General features: G+C 40.2%; 1 protein-coding gene across 1 annotated transcript in view; it reads left to right on the top strand.

Annotated features, from left to right (window-relative positions):
- Positions 1-1540: 1540 nt before the first annotated feature.
- fam110b (family with sequence similarity 110 member B) overlaps positions 1541-6619 on the top strand; it is a 179863-nt gene continuing 174784 nt past the window's right edge. The window contains exon 1 of the mRNA XM_072256951.1: positions 1541-1709. The gene's annotated coding sequence lies outside the window, so the exon portion shown is untranslated. The remainder of the gene's footprint in view (positions 1710-6619) is intronic.

Raw genomic sequence — 6619 nt, 5'->3', positions numbered from 1 at the left:
AGCCCTTATCCAATCGCCATTCATTATCACCCAGTGCTAACCAACTTCCATCAGCTCCTAACCTGGCAGTGCATACAGTATATTATTCTCATTTTTGTGTTTAAAATCCCCCATAGCCTTTGCCCTCTCTGTAATTTACTCCAGTTCTACAATTCTGTGTGGTCAGTAGACTCCTTCAGTTATGACCTTTTGCACATCTTTTTTTCTTGTGCTAATGAGTACAATAGTGTAATCCCATTATACTTTGATTTGTTTGAGAAGCTAGGTGATACAGCAGACAAAGGTGGTCCTTGTGCTTTCCACAATTAACATGTATCATTAAATATCTAGATATTCAACAATATACAGCATCTTTGTTTTTACAGACATATTAACAATAGTGCATATATTTAAATTGTGGTTTTGTAACTTGCAGATCTGTCGTTTTTACTTTATGTGCAAGGCAAGTAGAAGAACTAAACAAAATACGAGGATTTTGTTTATCTCAGCCCTCACTATTCCAAAGCATTCCAGATCTGACTTTAGTCTTCCATCACTATTAATGAAAACTCATTCACCTCTCCTTACTTACAATGTATTGTCAGGCTGCAATCCCTGTGCTACCAACTCCATTAAACACCGAAATTTAAAATTCTTGGTTTTGTTTTCCAATTCCCCCTTGGTTTCATCGTTCACTTGCTCTGTAAACATCTGCAAATCGATTACTTTCCAACTTTTGCTGCATTCCCTATTCCCTCAATTCTATCCTAAATTCTGGAATTCCCCCTCTAAGTCCTGTTAAAATGCTCTTTGAAATGGGAAGTATTACCATGCCACAGAAACGCCAATTATTTTAACCGTTATACGAGATGCTATTACCCTAAAGATAGTTAAGTTTTTTTCCCAGAGATATACCGTTATTTTCACTTTTTATATCTTTAGTTATAATTTACTACAGTATTTCAAGATGGGAAATAATAGTAAATTCGGTGACATTATTTTGCCTGCTTTTGAATTACGAACATATAAATTTCTTTACTGTTTTCTCACTGCCCATCTACATGAACAGTGATGAAACATGTTCTACAATATTATTTTTAGACGTAGCTGTTATAAAATGACCTTAATTATGATAAAATACCTACGTATATCTGCAGCAAATATAAAATGCACAGGGAAAGGAATAAATATGGTCGCCGTATTTTGTGTATTTTTAAAGAGCCACAGAGAATTCACACTTTCTGTTGTTTTGACGCCTACTGCCTTTTGAGTCTTAGTCTTTTCAGTAAATTATCACCCACTGCAGTACGCCTCCAATTTTCGTTGATAAAGGGGGGAAAAACATTTTCTCCTTTGACTTACGCGACTGAACCATTAAATAAGGGGTATGAACCGTCGTGCAAATTCAGCTTGCACATTCGTTGGAAGAATAATTTTGGGCAGGTATTCAATGCAGTTACAAAGCCAGCAATTTAGAAGTGAACTATTTATTTTTTTTAATCCGCCAGGCGGGGCTGGAGCTACTAAGAGGCGTTTTCCTCCCAGTGCTGGTTTTGCCGGTTGTGAGTGTAGTGTGTGTGTGGAACAGTTCACAGTCTCCCTTAGCGTCGCTGCTGTGCCGGGATACATCGTGCGATACATTGTCTCGCGTTCACCGCGATCCGGCCCACGTTCCAGTCTCCCCGCACCACACGGCAGCCGGCTTCGGGTCGCAGATTTCCTTACTACCGGTAGGTCGTCTTTTCTTAAAAAAATGTAAATAATTGCAACCAAGTAATTTACTGTTTAGGTTTGACTCGATGTCTGATGCCCTGTTCCTGGAGCTCAGCTGTGATTCAGCTTCGTCGGTGTACACGCTGTGTGCGGGGAAACGACAGACAGCGAAGCGAACCTGGAACAGTTGCTGTCATTTATTATTTTTTCAATTACTTCTCCCTCTCTCTTTCCTCCCCCTCCCAAGTGCATACAGGCTGGAAAAGCACGTTCGCTTTGCTAGATATAGCCTGTCGCTCTTTTGTGTGGATGAAGTGGAAAGGTCATGATAAGAATATGGGGGGGGGGAGAAAAGGAAGTTGTGAATCATGTCCACCCGGCGTTTGTTTGTGAAAACGTTTAACTCCAAGTGGCACTGCGAACTGTTGTAAAAGGCGACCGAACACTACTCGCGGTTCGGTATTGTTCGTTGGGAAGCCGGGCGGCTGGCTGCTGGGGCTCACACTGGGCTAAAAAAAAGCCAAGGCTAACAGTTTAAAACAAAACCGCGCAGAGCAGGTCGGTTTGGGGAGGGGGGCCTTCGAGCTTGGGTGCCTGCTTTCTTCAAATTCAAAGGAAGGTAACTGACCGTGCACACTTGGATCTGTCTTAACTTGGGCAGTTGGTTGTGGTGGAGCAGGAATATTTTGCATCTAAAACAGCGCGATGTTTTGTGCCAATGTACAGTATTTTAAACATTGCTTCTGTTACATAAGCCTCACAAATAAAACACTTGGGAAACGGAAGGAGCGGATTTCAGAGTCGAGAATCCTAACTGGTCAGACCCGTGGTCATTTCTGGCGATTATTCCCGTGAAGGCCAATAAGCTTTCGGTAGAGGACATTTATATTACATCGGATATATTGAAATCAACTTCGAAGAAGATCTTATTACTTTTCAGGACAAACAACCCATGTTTCTTGGAGTCTTGAGCCATGCTGGTGGCAGGGGGGCGACTGATGGGAAATTAGGTTAGTGCTCTACTAAGTCTCAAAGTGGTGTTTTATGACATCTTATCTTCACAAAGTGACAGGAGGGGCCCACAGATCTTAGCTTGCAGTCGTGGACCTGATGCATCTAATGGAGGAGCACGGGAGAGGGCTGGATATGTTTGCTGTAGAAGTAATGGAAAGACTAACAAAAACGTGCAACATCTTGAAGCATTTTGGGGAAGTTACATTCCTGAAGCAATAAGAAATCTGTGGTACATATGGAAAGGCCATCTGCACTTGGCATACGACACTTGAATTACAACAAAACCGAGCAAAACATAATTCATTGTTAAATTATTTCCAACCTTGATAAAGAGAATCTTAGATGATATGCATTGTTAGTAGTAATGTATTGTAATAATTTATGTACCTGGTTAGCTCAACTGCGGCTTACAGTTCGGGATTTCCTGTTCGTTGGATGGAGTTCAGAATAAGATGGTTTAGAGTTGAAGGATTCTTTTAAATAACTCGGCTATTGTAGGAAATTGGGAGGCAAGAGATTCAACAAGAAACAGGTATTTACCCCCAAGGAACAAGGTAGTTGTATCCCCCAGATATCAGATCTTGTGTTATGGCTTTCAGGCATAATGGAACATGTATCACCTTAATTGTTAACAACATTGGATCTAAGTAGTGTGGGTATGAGTAGAAAGTTGCAAAGATAATTTATTTCAGTAGTGCATGGTATTGTTCGATGTGGATTCATATAGGGAAATGCAAGGTTACCTGCTTTGAACAATAGAGGAACCAGTTTTTTCTCTCAGTGACAAGAAATCAGTAGATTAACAAAGATTAAGGAGTTGAAGTATAGAAAATGAGTTGAGTAGAATGTTATCCTTTATCTTGCAATACAAAGGTGTGTGAAAATTATCTTAATTGTATAATTGTGGTAGGTCTTGTTTAAAGAGCTGCCTGAAGGGATATTGACCTTGGAGAGGGTGTCGCTCAAGATAACCAGAATGGCAACTGAAGCTAAATTGAACTGTGGTTGCAAGGAATAGCTTTCTGTTTTCTTCAATATAGAAGATTATTGTAAACAGCTTTATTACATTAACTTTAATTAAATTATTTAGTGGGGTAAGTAGCGAGAAACTATTTCCTGATGGTCCAGAATAAGAAAGCTTATCATTAAAATTACAACCGGCTTATTAGGGGATGGCAGAGAGCATTTTGTCATGTAAAGTTAATGGAAAATTGGAAATTCCACTCCCTATAACATCACCACCACAACAGTGTTGACTAGCTTAACTGAAAAAATCAAGTATGATTTTATACATTTGAGTCACTATTTTTATTGGCAGTTTCTTTAACCAAGCAGCTTTCCCTAGCTTCGTCAATGTCCACTCTTTCCAAATAAGAGCACGAGTAGCTGTTCACTGATTTTGTTTTGGTGTGGTGTTCAACTCCATTCACTTACACCAACTATTGCCAGAAAATCATCACATTGAATGGCGTGTTGCCAGTCTCAACACCCTCGATGGCTGCTTCTTGCTTCGTTCTCCAATATTAGAACCCTGTGAATCTCAAGTGACCGGAAGCTGAACTAGATTGACATATCAACGCCCTGCGAGAGTGAGGACTGCATTCAGTGGCTCTCTTCCTTCTCCCTGTCCCCTGCCTAGGTTTCCCATAAAATTATGACCATTTGCCATTAATTCAATGACAAATTTGCCAATTGCCTAAACTTTCCACAAACCCAACAGTGTGAAGCACAGAAAAGTTTACTTTCTCTAAATTTAAAAACTATAATAGCATTAAAGTATACAATTAGTGGCCACTTTATTAGGTACACTTACTTGTTAATGCAAACATCTAATCAGCCAATCATGTGGCAACAACTCAATGCTTAGAATCATGCAGATATGGTGAAGAGGTTCAGTTGTTGTTCAGACTAAATATCAGAATGAGGAGAAATGTGATCTAAGTGACTGACCATAGAATGATTGTTGGTCCCAGATGGGATGGTTTGAGTATCACAGAACTGCTGATGATCTGGGATTTTCACGCTTAGGAAGGCAACAGTAACTCATCATGCATTATAACTGTGGCATGTAGACGAGCATCTCGGAGTGTGTTAAAGTGGAATCTGAATAAAACTCAGGAGACCAGCTTGTTATAATTACAACAGTTTATTGTGCACCCTCCTGCAGGAGTTTGAGACCCAGTTGTCAGAGGGAAGACTCGTAATACTGCCACCATCTGACAAGTGGGCCCACTTAGTCAGGTTACAACCGTATATTTATACATAGTAAGCCCCATACCTTACTGTTGTAAGATGTTATTTGAACTGGTACACCCACCAGTTGTTCTGTCGGTGCAGAACTTAATTACTTAGATAAGAGAGTCCGCTAAATCGAGACTTAATGACAGATGGATGTGCTGTCCAGTCCTTATCAGTTATTCTCTTTGCTAGGCCCTGACTTCATTACAGATGGATGTTCATTCCTGTCCTTATCCATGAACCCTCCTCCCCCTACTCAAACGAGGGTAAAATGTACAATGTTATCAAACTTCTCAATGCCCCTCTGCACACCAAGGAGAACTGGTAATGAGCCTGTCTTAGCTAACTGCTGAAGACAGAGTTTACTTCAGTTCAAAAATTCCTATTCAGTCCCAATTATTCTTTTAGCCAGAGGTTACATAGGTTCAAAATGATTTTTTTTTATATCCTCAATTCCTCAAAGTGTACAACATTGGACGTTGAAATGGATGGGCTACAGCAGCAGAAGACTGCAACTATGCACTCAGTGGCCACTTTGTTAGGTACGGGCAGTATGTGGTTAACTCAGCATTACTGGGTCGGTGTGTGTTTGTAGTTTACTCAGCGTTACTGGGTTAGTGCATATTGTGGTAATGCCTGCCCTACATCAGTGTAAGATCCCTACCACTACAAGGGCTACAATGTTTTGAGAAGACCCATGATTTTTTTTTTTGGCCCACCAGTGAAAAGGTGAAAGCAAGTGTGTGCCCAGATGCTTTTGAACATAGAACAGTACAGCACAGGACCCACCATGTTGTGCTGAATGCGTCAAGATAATGATACATAATTAAACTATGGTCCATGTCCCTCCACTCTCCGCGTATTCATGTGCCTGTCTAAGGTCTCCTTAAATACCTCTAATGCATCTGCCTCTACCATCACCTTTGGCATTACATTCCAGGCATCTACCATTCTCCGTTAGCACAAAACTTGCCAGCCACATCTTTTTCAAACTTTCCCCTTCCTCACCTCAAAATGTATACTTTCTAGTATTTTGACCTTGGGGATAAAGATACCAGTCGTCTATATCTGCCTCTCATCTTATAAACTTCTACTGGGACTCCCCTCATCCTCTGCCTGTAAGGATAGAAAGGAAAGTGCCATAATTTAAAACATTTTGGGTGGATAGCTAATGGGCCATAAATTTCATGAGTACAAGTGTTCTAATAATTGAAGAATGCCTCATTGATGGTTACTTTTGCTCCCATTTATTAACACTAGTACATTATCATAGAAGAAAAATCAGTCTCTAGGTTTCATGCTAGTATATAACTGTCATTGTAGTTCAAAGATTATATTCAGTGGTAAAACATGTTTTGGATTTACAGCCACAGATTGCTAACCTTTTCCCCTGAAATATAGAAATACCTCTGTGAAACAAAAAGGACTGTATTGCATGATGTGAAAATAAATGGATAGCTGTAGATTTGACCAACGGTGAACTATATACTTACTGGATGCACTGTGCAAGTCTTGGTAGGCAACACTGAGGTTGGGGAGAGGAGAGTTGGCATTGAATAACACCTACACTGCATCACATTTTCCGACCTGCAAGGTGAGATCAGAATCAGTAACTAAATTTGGCTTCTAGTTATTTAGTCAGTCATCTCTATTAAATTTGCATGACCTCAGGCTG

The sequence above is a fragment of the Mobula birostris genome, chromosome 1 (assembly GCF_030028105.1).
Source record: "Mobula birostris isolate sMobBir1 chromosome 1, sMobBir1.hap1, whole genome shotgun sequence".
Classification (NCBI taxonomy): Eukaryota; Metazoa; Chordata; class Chondrichthyes; order Myliobatiformes; family Myliobatidae; genus Mobula; species Mobula birostris.
The sequence above is the reverse complement of the archived record's forward strand: the minus strand, read 5'-3'. Positions and strand labels throughout refer to the sequence as shown.